Source organism: Oncorhynchus mykiss, chromosome 27 (assembly GCF_013265735.2).
Source record: "Oncorhynchus mykiss isolate Arlee chromosome 27, USDA_OmykA_1.1, whole genome shotgun sequence".
Classification (NCBI taxonomy): Eukaryota; Metazoa; Chordata; class Actinopteri; order Salmoniformes; family Salmonidae; genus Oncorhynchus; species Oncorhynchus mykiss.
The window spans coordinates 36,257,274-36,270,660 of record NC_048591.1 but is presented as its reverse complement, the minus strand read 5'-3'; the positions used below and the strand labels follow the sequence as shown (position 1 = coordinate 36,270,660).

The window sequence follows — 13,387 nt, the reverse complement described above, 5'->3', positions numbered from 1 at the left end:
AACTAGCTGCACCCCATTTCGTTTTACCTTTTTTCAATTGATAGTTCTTTGTATACAGTATATCCATAAATATGATGCTGATTCATGATTTCGACTGGCTGAGAAAAGCTGCCTGCCTGTATGTCTCACCCCGACTCCCGACATGTTCATTACTATGGGACAGATAGAGGTCGAATTTGAATATTCAAACAATGTTGTAAAAGAGACAGGCAGCAAGGTTTAAACAAATCTCCGCTGTTGAAAACTAAATGTTAGTCTTAAAGAAATATGAGATAATGTCTAGATGCTTTTTATAGTGGAGATCAAGTGTATAAATTGCCTTGCTGGGCTGATGAGACAGTGGATTGCACAGTCAGATGGAACAGAGTAAATAGGCATTTTAACGTCATAGATTTAGCCGGTGATAACTTGTGGAATAGACACTGGATGTATTTCCAGTTTTAACCAATCAGGATTCAGGATTAAACCCACACGTTGTATAATATTAATTCAAGTCAATTTAAATCAATTCAGTTATTGATCACATTTAGATCAGTGTGATAGAATTTAACCTCATAGGTCACAAAATGATTGACAGGACGTTCAAGCCTTGACCCAAACTTCCTCTGCTCTCCTTTATTTCTGAACAAATCCCTGCATGCAGACGTTTTGTGAGTATAGACCATTATAATCCAAATAATGTCTTCATTTCATATCATCTTGGGGTAGGTACATTTTTGAGCGGGAGAGATCTATAACTCTGCAGTGTGTGTGTGTGTGTAAGCTTGACTCTAGTGTTTGTGAGGGTAATTACAGCTTAGCAGTTCCATTGGCAAGTTGTCATTACATCTCTTTCGCAACAGCTGTCAGTGGTTGCCATGGTGACGTGACCCTGGAACATTCTCTGTTTCCATCTGTGATGAGCAGTCCCAGTCAGGGTTTACATATCACATATGAAATGAAATAGAGGTTGTGCAATTTTGGTTTGTGTGTGTGTGTGTTTGCATGCATGAGCAGAACCAAACTCATAGTGTCCCATGACCTTTCTGCTGAGTCATATCTCCTCCACTGGGTTGGGGGGCTCTGGTTTGGCCAGTGGCGTCTCAAACTCAATGTTGATGGAGTTCGGAGGTTGAATTTTAGCTCAGTTCCTTTGAGTCTTGACATGCTCACACGCAGGCACACACACAGGCTCACACACAGGCACACACACAGGCACACACACAGGCACACACACAGGCTGTGTTAATGAAGCCCAGGTCTCTTTCCCTCACACAGAGCAGGTCATGTAATTTGGCCCAGCTGAACTATGTGGCAGTGAATGGAACATTTCTATATTTGTGTCTTTATTAATGGATGTGTGCAATTGTGTGTGCTGTGACATTTAGCCTGTCTGTTTAAGTGTGCCTGTGAGAGAATAGAATCAGAGTATGAGGGAGAGAGAGGGTGAGAGAGTGAGAGAATGGGAGAGAGAGAGAGAGAGAAGGGGAGAGAGAGAGAGAGAGAGAAGGGGAGAGAGAGAGAGAGAGAAGGGGAGAAAGGGAGAGAGAGGGTGAGAGAGTGAGAGAATGGGAGAGAGAGAGAGAGAAGGGGAGAAAGGGAGAGAGAGAGAGAGAAGGGGAGAGAGAGAGAGAGAGAAGGGGAGAGAGAGAGAGAGAAGGGGAGAAAGGGAGAGAGAGAGAGAGAGAGAGAAGGGGAGAGAGAGAGAGAGAAGGGGAGAAAGGGAGAGAGAGAGAGAGACAGAAGGGGAGAGAAAGAGAGAGAGGGGAGAGACGAGAATCTTATAGTCAGACTGTCACTGCATCAGTTAAAGGTGTGTTCAAGTTAGTTTATTCATCATATACACATGATATACAGTACATGGAGTACGCAGTGCAACAAACAACTACACTCTTAGAAAAAAGGGTAATCCTCTGAAGAACCTTTTTGGTTCCAGGTAGAACTATTTTGGGTTCCATGTAGAACCATCAGTGTAAAGGGGGTTATAGAAAAGAAAGAGTAATATAGAAAAAAAACGATGAGATAAAAATAGAATAGTAATTTAGCACAACCATTTTGAGAAAACAAGTAATTAAAGAAGAAATACACACTAAATATCAAAATCTAGAGGGAGCCTGCTAGATGTGCTGTAAGGCTCGTCGTTACATGAAGACCAAGGTGCAGCGTGGGAGGTGTAAGGCTCGTCGTTACATGAAGACCAAGGTGCAGCGTGGGAGGTGTAAGGCTCGTCGTTACATGAAGACCAAGGTGCAGCGTGGGAGGCGTAAGGCTCGTCGTTACATGAAGACCAAGGTGCAGCGTGGGAGGCGTAAGGCTCGTCGTTACATGAAGACCAAGGTGCAGCGTGGGAGGCGTAAGGCTCGTCGTTACATGAAGACCAAGGTGCAGCGTGGGAGGCGTAAGGCTCGTCGTTACATGAAGACCAAGGTGCAGCGTGGGAGGTGTAAGGCTCGTCGTTAAATGAAGACCAAGGTGCAGCGTGGGAGGTGTAAGGCTCGTCGTTACATGAAGACCAAGGTGCAGCTTGGGAGGTGTAAGGCTCGTTGTTACATGAAGACCAAGGTGCAGCGTGGGAGGTGTAAGGCTCGGCGTTACATGAAGACCAAGGTGCAGCGTGGGAGGTGTAAGGCTCGTCGTTACATGAAGACCAAGGTGCAGCGTGGGAGGTGTAAGGCTCGTCGTTACATGAAGACCAAGGTGCAGCGTGGGAGGTGTAAGGCTCGTCGTTACATGAAGACCAAGGTGCAGCGTGGGAGGTGTAAGGCTCGTCGTTACATGAAGACCAAGGTGCAGCGTGGGAGGTGTAAGGCTCGTCGTTACATGAAGACCAAGGTGCAGCGTGGGAGGCGTAAGGCTCGTCGTTACATGAAGACCAAGGTGCAGCGTGGGAGGCGTAAGGCTCGTCGTTACATGAAGACCAAGGTGCAGCGTGGGAGGTGTAAGGCTCGTCGTTACATGAAGACCAAGGTGCAGCGTGGGAGGCGTAAGGCTCGTCGTTACATGAAGACCAAGGTGCAGCGTGGGAGGCGTAAGGCTCGTCGTTACATGAAGACCAAGGTGCAGCGTGGGAGGCGTAAGGCTCGTCGTTACATGAAGACCAAGGTGCAGCGTGGGAGGCGTAAGGCTCGTCGTTACATGAAGACCAAGGTGCAGCGTGGGAGGCGTAAGGCTCGTCGTTACATGAAGACCAAGGTGCAGCGTGGGAGGCGTAAGGCTCGTCGTTACATGAAGACCAAGGTGCAGCGTGGGAGGCGTAAGGCTCGTCGTTACATGAAGACCAAGGTGCAGCGTGGGAGGCGTAAGGCTCGTCGTTACATGAAGACCAAGGTGCAGCGTGGGAGGCGTAAGGCTCGTCGTTACATGAAGACCAAGGTGCAGCGTGGGAGGCGTAAGGCTCGTCGTTACATGAAGACCAAGGTGCAGCGTGGGAGGCGTAAGGCTCGTCGTTACATGAAGACCAAGGTGCAGCGTGGGAGGCGTAAGGCTCGTCGTTACATGAAGACCAAGGTGCAGCGTGGGAGGCGTAAGGCTCGTCGTTACATGAAGACCAAGGTGCAGCGTGGGAGGCGTAAGGCTCGTCGTTACTTGAAGACCAAGGTGCAGCGTGGGAGGCGTAAGGCTCGTCGTTACATGAAGACCAAGGTGCAGCGTGGGAGGCGTAAGGCTCGTCGTTACATGAAGACCAAGGTGCAGCGTGGGAGGCGTAAGGCTCGTCGTTACATGAAGACCAAGGTGCAGCGTGGGAGGCGTAAGGCTCGTCGTTACATGAAGACCAAGGTGCAGCGTGGGAGGTGTAAGGCTCGTCGTTACATGAAGACCAAGGTGCAGCGTGGGAGGTGTAAGGCTCGTCGTTACATGAAGACCAAGGTGCAGCGTGGGAGGTGTAAGGCTCGTCGTTACATGAAGACCAAGGTGCAGCGTGGGAGGTGTAAGGCTCGTCGTTACATGAAGACCAAGGTGCAGCGTGGGAGGTGTAAGGCTCGTCGTTACATGAAGACCAAGGTGCAGCGTGGGAGGTGTAAGGCTCGTCGTTACATGAAGACCAAGGTGCAGCGTGGGAGGCGTAAGGCTCGTCGTTACATGAAGACCAAGGTGCAGCGTGGGAGGCGTAAGGCTCGTCGTTACATGAAGACCAAGGTGCAGCGTGGGAGGCGTAAGGCTCGTCGTTACATTAAGACCAAGGTGCAGCGTGGGAGGTGTAAGGCTCGTCGTTACATGAAGACCAAGGTGCAGCGTGGGAGGCGTAAGGCTCGTCGTTACATGAAGACCAAGGTGCAGCGTGGGAGGTGAAAGGCACGTCGTTACATGAAGACCAAGGGGCAGCGTGGGAGGTGTAAGGCTCGTCGTTACATGAAGACCAAGGTGCAGCGTGGGAGGTGTAAGGCTCGTCGTTACATGAAGACCAAGGTGCAGCGTGGGAGGCGTAAGGCTCGTCGTTACATGAAGACCAAGGTGCAGCGTGGGAGGTGTAAGGCTCGTCGTTACATGAAGACCAAGGTGCAGCGTGGGAGGTGTAAGGCTTGTCGTTACATGAAGACCAAGGTGCAGCGTGGTAGGTGTAAGGCTCGTCGTTACATGAAGACCAAGGTGCAGCGTGGGAGGTGTAAGGCTCGTCGTTACATGAAGACCAAGGTGCAGCGTGGGAGATGTAAGGCTCGTCGTTACATGAAGACCAAGGTGCAGCTTGGGAGTTGTAAGGCTCGTCGTTACATGAAGACCAAGGTGCAGCGTGGGAGGTGTAAGGCTCGTCGTTACATGAAGACCAAGGTGCAGCGTGGGAGGTGTAAGGCTCGTCGTTACATGATGACCAAGGTGCAGCGTGGGAGGTGTAAGGCTCGTCGTTACATGAAGACCAAGGTGCAGCGTGGGAGGCGTAAGGCTCGTCGTTACATGAAGACCAAGGTGCAGCGTGGGAGGCGTAAGGCTCGTCGTTACATGAAGACCAAGGTGCAGCGTGGGAGGCGTAAGGCTCGTCGTTACATGAAGACCAAGGTGCAGCGTGGGAGGTGTAAGGCTCGTCGTTACATGAAGACCAAGGTGCAGCGTGGGAGGTGTAAGGCTCGTCGTTACATGAAGACCAAGGTGCAGCGTGGGAGGCGTAAGGCTCGTCGTTACATGAAGACCAAGGTGCAGCGTGGGAGGCGTAAGGCTCGTCGTTACATGAAGACCAAGGTGCAGCGTGGGAGGCGTAAGGCTCGTCGTTACATGAAGACCAAGGTGCAGCGTGGGAGGTGTAAGGCTCGTCGTTACATGAAGACCAAGGTGCAGCGTGGGAGGCGTAAGGCTCGTCGTTACATGAAGACCAAGGTGCAGCGTGGGAGGCGTAAGGCTCGTCGTTACATGAAGACCAAGGTGCAGCGTGGGAGGCGTAAGGCTCGTCGTTACATGAAGACCAAGGTGCAGCGTGGGAGGTGTAAGGCTCGTCGTTACATGAAGACCAAGGTGCAGCGTGGGAGGTGTAAGGCTCGTCGTTACATGAAGACCAAGGTGCAGCGTGGGAGGTGTAAGGCTCGTCGTTACATGAAGACCAAGGTGCAGCGTGGGAGGTGTAAGGCTCGTCGTTACATGAAGACCAAGGTGCAGCGTGGGAGGCGTAAGGCTCGTCGTTACATGAAGACCAAGGTGCAGCGTGGGAGGCGTAAGGCTCATCGTTACATGAAGACCAAGGTGCAGCGTGGGAGGCGTAAGGCTCGTCGTTACATGAAGACCAAGGTGCAGCGTGGGAGGCGTACATTTTCTTTCATTTGAAATGTTCCACCAAAAACATTAAACAACTCAACAAACGTAAAGCTAGGAGTGCAACACATGCAACACACAAAGACAAGATCCCACAACTGAAGGTGGGAAAAAGGGCTGCCTAAGTATGATCCCCAATCAGAGACAACGATAGACAGCTGCCTCTGATTGGGAACCATACTCGGCTAACAAAGAAATATAAACATAGATTTCCCACCCTAGTCACACCCTGACCTACCAAATATAGAATTTAAAGGATCTCTAAGGTCAGGCGTGACATGTGCGACCTATCCAGTCCGCCATGTGTGTGTTTGTGTGTGTAGGCTCCCTCTAGACGTTGCTATTTAGTGTGTATTTAGTGTGTATTTCTGCTTTAAATTCTTTGTTTGCTTTTAATGGTCTTCTAATCCCTCTTGCATTTGGCTGGCGATTTAATCCTGGCCTTGTTTATAACCAAGCCCCTAAAGACTCCCCCTGAATCTGTATCCGCCCATCCATCCATCCATCCAACTATCTATTCACACAAAAACACTTAGCCTATACACATTGAAGAGAGAGAGCACACAGAGTGCTGAGTGAAACACAGAGTGAGATACAGGTAGAGAGAAAGAGAGAGAGAGGGAGAGACGAGCAGAACGTGTCAGATCGGTGGGAGCCGTGCAGTGTGAGGGCTACAGACAGAGAGCGAGCGAAGAGCATGGGAACAAAGACTAGGGATTCCGTCGTTGCTAGGATGAAAAAGTGGTATAATCACAACCATGATGCTCCGATCAGTGCGTGAAGAGTGGGGTTTCTCCAAGACATGCACCGTGGCCTAGTTCAGGTAGGCCTATTCAAATAGCTTTTCCCATATAACTTTTGGATGAGTCTAACATTCAGGAAAAACAACAGAGCAGTCAATTGTATTTATGTTTCTGTAAAAAGCATTGGGTTAAAAATGCAAAGTAATACATTTTCACTATCAAATTTAGGCTTTTACATTGATAGGATACTGTTGAGTTGTATTATTTTGTTCCTAAACGAACGATGAACATGTTAGATGAGTGTGTTTTCACGGTGAGAGGCGGGCTGGCGGCTGTTTACTCGTGCATCATTGGCAATTGTGTCAAAGCCCGGTTGATCTCATCTGATTCCCGAGATATTTGTGGCATCCTGGAATTAGTGTTTATAACACAAAACTGTCCTCTCGTGGACTGCATTCTATTAGTTGGAAATATAATATGATATCAGGAACATTTTAGCACCAAAGCATATGTTGACTGCCTGCAACAAAGCTTCTAGCTTCTAGCTTTGTGATAGGCTATTATACTCTCTAATATTAATATAGCCTAACTCTGTGTATTGTTCCCGCCTGCTGATGACAGTACTAATGATTTAGACTGCTGTTTGTGTTACTGAGATCAGCCTTATGTCTGTGTCTGTGTCTGTGTCTGTGTCTGTGTGTGTGTGTGTGTGTGTGTGTGAGAGAGAGAGATGAGTGACAGTGTCATTGATCAATGAACACACCCAGATGCTCATTCCATCAATATGTCTCAGGATGGCCACGGGGTGGTAGACTTGACATTCTCCTTTTGAGAGGGGACACACACACACACACACACACACACACACACACACACACACACACTGTTAGTCACTGTGTGTGTGTTGTGTGATCTAGTGATCAGTGTGTTTGGTGATCTAGCCTAGTGTCACTGGTTCAATGCTGGGATTCATTCACAAACACTAGAATAGAGAAACTCAAAGGCACCAAACCAGACTTTTACTGGAGGATAAGACGCGCGCTGAGCGGAGCTTCGAATGGCACGAGGCAGTCACCTTGCGGTCTGAAAGCGGCAGGCGCAGCAGGAAATTACCCAAACAAAAAACACAAGCACCAACCGCAGTTCTCCCTGAGTGTAGTTGTGTCAGACAGACAAACACATATGACAGTCACTCCTCAGCACAGTGTGAGGATATAGAGAGCGGTCAGATAACGCTGCCCCGTCGCGAGACAGACTGGCTGAGAGGAGATAGAGAGAGGGGGATTGAGAGACCAGCGCAGAGAACAGAAGAGGGGGTTTGGCGCGCGATGCGTGAGCAGACATAGCACCGGCAGAGTTTGTGCGTGACATGAAGACGAGATGAGCTCGAGCTGTGGCCTTGGTCGCGAGCAGCCGGTGCTGGTTCTGTCGTTATCCCGTCGAACGATTAACGAGGTCGTAGGCTACATGTGATGATACGAGCCCCAGGGTCAGATTGACACGGTAAGGCTCTCTGTGTATATATTTGGATTTAACGTAACTGCGCGTTCAGCCTGTGGATGCAACAGTGAGACACAGCAGATAGCCTACATACACTATGTTGACTTCATATGGAATGGAGAGACATGATTTTGGTTGACGTCAGACAAGGCTAATACTCATTTCAGATTATGTCTCTGTCATGTTTTTGCATTAATTGCTCGTTAAAAGCTCCTGCCAACGTTACCGGGGTTGGTTATTGGTACCCCTCCCCCAAATGCTACAGACTTTCTGTTCTCTCTCTGACATTATTCCGTGTAGCAGACAGCCTTCTTGCACTCCTGTCTTTAAGTCTGTCTGAACGGTGAGGATTTAGTTTAACATTGTCAAGAGAAAGATACAAGTTACAGAACTCTCTTCTCTGCAATGGTTGAGTGGGTAAACGGTGGCGCGCGCGACGACTGTTATGGTTCAATTTCAGCACCGCGGACAGCTCCGAAGGGCAAGCGCATGCAGCTACCACATCCGTCCCGTTTACACAGGCTATGAGACAGACATACAGACCATCGCCAGGTCTTGTTATTTGACATTGTTAACCATGGAGCCAGGAGCGGAATGGGACAAGAAAGGCCCTGCCTTTTCCAACACACCGACCCATTTGTTTCCATAATGCCACCATTATTAGCCAGATAATAAAACATTTGAAGAAAAAAAGTTACAGGCCCACTGGGCTAAAAATGGACCAGCCAATCTGGCATTTTGGGCCAGTCTGCCCCTGCTTGGAGCACATTCCCATTGGCAGACTTCACAGGGGCATTCATATAGGCTACACAGGCACAGATATCCTATAAGTCATTTTATGGGCACAGGCTCATCATGTGAAAATCATGCTATCATCTCCCGCTCTGTTTACTCAACTAATCAATGACAACATCTGCGAGCAATCTCCCAGACGGTTGATTGTCCATCCGGTGTATTAACGGGGTTTATTTAAAGCGTTAACCGTGGTGTGTTGAATGTGGTAGCCTAGCCTGTCAATTTCTACTGGTGTGAGAGAAGCGCAGTGTCCTCTGTAGCCTACGGGCCGATAAACATGCATGCCTAATTGATAAGATATATGTTTCTGTGAATGGGATATAGGGGGAATTCATTCGGTTCCGTAATAAAGTACAAACAGAGCGACGGGTATGCAATACCGCCCGCAGAGAGCACGCGAGAGAAAGAGAGAGAGAGAGATGGAGTGCAAACAGTACAGACATCTACCAAAAAGCAATTAGTAGCAAAAAATACAATCTCGCCTAGACAACTTTTTAGCCTTAACATTCTCCTACAGCAATGAAGGTGTAAATTTGGCCGTTTGGAACATAAACTTTATATTTGACAAATTAGCATCCTCCTAATCTAAAGAAGCATACGTAAGAGCAAACCAGAAATCGAAGAAAGTCATTGAGAAATATATCTAATCAAAATCACAGAGAACCAGACAACAAAAATATACGCCTTCAATATGGGGAAACACTGAAGCAATACAAACACACCCTAAGAACAAAAAAGGAACAGCACATTAGAAATCAGCTGGATGGAATTGAGGAATCCAGAGAATCAAACCACTTCTGGGAGAATTGAAATAAATTAAACAAACCTCATCATGAGGAATTGGCTATCCAAAATGGGGATGTGTGGAGAAATCACTTTGCAAACCTCTACAGCAATATAACAAAGAGCCCAGAACAAAAAGATATACAAGAAAAATGACAAATCCTTGAATGAGCAGTCAAAGACTATCAGAATCCTGTGGATACCCCAATTACAGAAGAAGAATTATTGGAAAAACTACACACTCTCCAACCCCAAAAGGCCTGTGGTGCTGATGGTATTTTAAATGAAATGATCAAATATACAGACCACAAATTCAAATTGGCTATACTCAAACTCTTCAACATTATCCTCACTGCAGGTATTTTCCACGATATTTGGAACAAGGGATTGATCACACCAATCTATAAAAATGGAGACAAATTTGAGCCAAATAATTACAGAGGAATTTGCGTTAACCGCAACTTGGGAAAAATTCTCTGCAGTATTATAAATAGCAGACTACATCATTTCCTTGACGAACACAACGTCCTAAGCAGAAGCCAGATTGGATTTCTAAAAAATGATCGTACAACAGACCACATTTACACCCTCCACACTCTAATTGATAAACAAGTCAACCAAAACAAAGGCAAAATCTACTCGTTTTTTTGTAGATTTCAAGAAAGCATTTGATTCAATTTGGCACGAGGGTCTTTTTTATAAACTAATAGAAAGTGGTATTGGAGGGAAAACATATGATTTTACTAAATCAATGTACACTAACAACAAATGTGTGGCTAAAATTGGCATCAAGCAAACAGACTTCTTCTCTCAGGGACGGGGAGTGAAACAGGGCTGCCCAATAAGTCCAACACTATTTAACATCTACATAAATTAATTGGCAAAAACATTAGAAGAATCGTCAGCACCTGGTATCACCCTACACAACACTGAATCAAGTGTCTGCTGTACGCAGATGACCTGGTGCTGCTGTCTCCCACTAAAGAGGGGTTACAGCAGCACCTAGATCGTCTGCACAGGTTCTGTCAGACCTGGGCTCTGACAGTTTACCTAAAAAAAAACACAAAAATAATGATATTCCAAAAAAAGGACCGGAAATAAGGATGACAAATATAAATTCTATTTGGACACAGTTCTATTAGAACACACCAAAGACTACACATATCTAGGACTAAATATCAGCAACACAGGTAGCTTTCACATGGTTGTGAAAGAGCTGAGAGACAAAGCAAGAAGAGCATTCTATGCCATTAAAAGGAACATCAAAATCGAAATTCCAATTAGAATCTGTCTCAAAATGTTTCAATCAGTTATAGAACCAATTGCTCTATATGGCAGTGAAGTATGGGGTCCAATCTCTAATAATGAATTTACCAAATGGGACAAACATCCAATCGAAATACTGCATGCAGAGTTTTGCAAGACTGTATTACATGTGCAAAGAAAAACTCAAAATAATGCATGTAGAGCAGAATTGGGCCAATACCCCCTCCTCATTCGAATAGAAAAAAGAGCCATCAAATTTGAGAAACATCTAAAAACAAGTGACCCCAAAACATTCCATCACACAGCTCTACAATGTCAAGAGATGAAACAAGAGAAGAGACCCCTCAGCCAGTCCCCTTCACCAACCCAAACCAACCCCATAGAGCCTCAGGACAGCACTCTGGCCCAACCAAATCATCACAAAACAAAAAAATATATATATCACCTATTGGAAAGACACAACAAAAACTCAAAGTAAACTTCAATGCTATTTGGCTCTTAACAGACAGTACATGGTGGCAGACTATCTGACCACTGTGACTGATAGAAAACTGAGGAAAACATTGACTAGGTACAGACTCAGTGAGCACAGTCTGGCTATAGAGACCGGTCGTCACAGAGAAACCTGGCTGCCCAGAGAGGACAGGCTGTGTTCACTCTGCTCCAGGGGAGAGGTAGAGACTGAGCTCCATTTCCTATTACACTGTGACAAATACTCAGACCTAAGAGAATATTTCTTTCCCAAAATTATAATTCAATACAAAGAATTTGAAACTATAAAAGATGAAGAAAAAAATCTAATATTTATTAGGTGAAAAGCCAAAATGTGCAGTTTTGGCAGCCAAATATGTGTCCTCCTGCCACAACCTGAGGGAAAGCCAGTGAAAAGTGCAAAGTAATGTCGATAATATTTCCCATCTTGTTTTGTCTTGTACCATGTCATGTGTCTTCTCAGTCATGTTGACACTGGTCTACTGCCATTGCTTTAATGTATTGTTGTTCTCATGAATATTGTTGTTGTAGTTGTTGTTAATGGTAATCACATGTCCACTACTACTATTATTATTGCTGTTGTTCCCACCATTTATTTATATATAAATATTTTATATATAAATGTATATTTTTATTTTTCGATATGTATACTTTGACAATGTAAGTAATAATGAACTTGCCATGTCAATAAAGTCAATTGAATTGAATTGAGAGAGGGGGGGGAGAGAGGGAGAGAGACAAAAAGAGAGAGAAGGAGAGATAGAGAGAGAGAGAGAGGAGAGAGAGAGAGAGAGGAGATGAGAGGAGAGAGAGAGAGAGAGGGGGAGAGAGGAGGATAGAGAGAGGGGGAGAGAGGAGGAGAGATAGAGAGGGAGAGAGAGAGAGAGGAGAGGAGGATAGAGAGAGGGGGAGAGAGGAGGAGAGATAGAGAGGGAGAGAGAGAGGAGAGGAGAGGGAGAGGAGAGAGAGGGAGAGAGAGAGATGGTGGTGGAGGAGTCTGTACCATAATAAATCAGTCTCGCGGGCTGCAGGAAGAATAGCTCTGAGGAAGAGGTCGGTGCAGCAGAATGGACCCAGCGCGAGCAGCTCTCCAGTTTACGGCGCTGTAATGATGCTGTCATATTAATTACATCCCTTGACCCAATCGTTTCCCCCCTACTGCTCGAGCTGTTGGGCCACTCTGCCAACATTCCGACGACCTTGATCAAGTCTTTTTTGCATAAACATCAAAAAGTTCAAGCGTTTACGCTGGACCCATCCCCTAAAAAACTATTCTGTGTACCGTGCTTCCCGCCCCTTGAAATATGTTGAACCTGTGGTTGACATGTGGTTATGCATAGTTGAGGTGAGCTTGAATATGTACTGAACAAAATTATAAATGCAACAATTTCAACTATTTTACTGAGTTACAGTTCATGGAAGGAAATCAGTTAATTTAAATAAATTCATGATGCCCTAATCTATGGATTTCACATTACTGAGCAGAGGCGCAGCCATGGGTGGGCCTGGGAGGGCATAGGACCACCCACTTGGGAGCCAGGCCTATCCATTGGGGAACCAGTCAATCAGAATGAGTTTTTCCCCACAAAATGGCTTTATTACAGACAGAAATACTCCTCAGTTTCATCAGCTGTCCGGGTGGCTGGTCTCAGATGATCCCGCAGGTGAAGAAGCCGGACGTGGAGGTCCTGGGTTGGCGTGGTTACACGTGGTCTAAGGTGTTGTGAGGCCAGTTGGATGTGGAGGTCCTGGGCTGATGTGGTTTGCGGTTGTGAGGCATTCTCTAAAACGATGTTGGAGGCGGCTTATGGTAGAGAAATGAATAGCTCTGGTGGACATTCCTGCAGTCAGCATGCGATTTGCACGCTCCCTCAAAACTTGAGACATCTGTGGCATTGTGTTGTGTGACAAAACTGGACATTTTAGAGTGGCTTTTTATTGTCGCCAAGCACAAAAGTGCACCTGTGTACTAATTAACAGGGATGTAAACAAATTTGTGCACAAAATTGTAGAGAAATAAGCTTTTTGTGCGTCTGAAAAATTTCTGGGATCTTTTATTTCCGCTCATGAAACATGGGACCAACACTTTACAT

At 46.4% G+C, this 13,387-nt stretch overlaps 1 protein-coding gene across 2 annotated transcripts in view; it reads left to right on the top strand.

Moving 5' to 3' along the window:
• The first annotated feature begins 6,300 nt into the window (after positions 1–6,300).
• LOC110507213 (metabotropic glutamate receptor 5-like) overlaps positions 6,301–13,387 on the top strand; it is a 131,624-nt gene continuing 124,537 nt past the window's right edge. The window contains exon 1 of one of the 2 annotated variants that reach the window (XM_036965426.1): positions 6,301–6,538. The gene's annotated coding sequence lies outside the window, so the exon portion shown is untranslated. Of the gene's footprint in view, positions 6,539–7,787; positions 7,962–13,387 lie in introns of those variants that run through there. The other variant, XM_036965427.1, reaches the window with a different exon arrangement.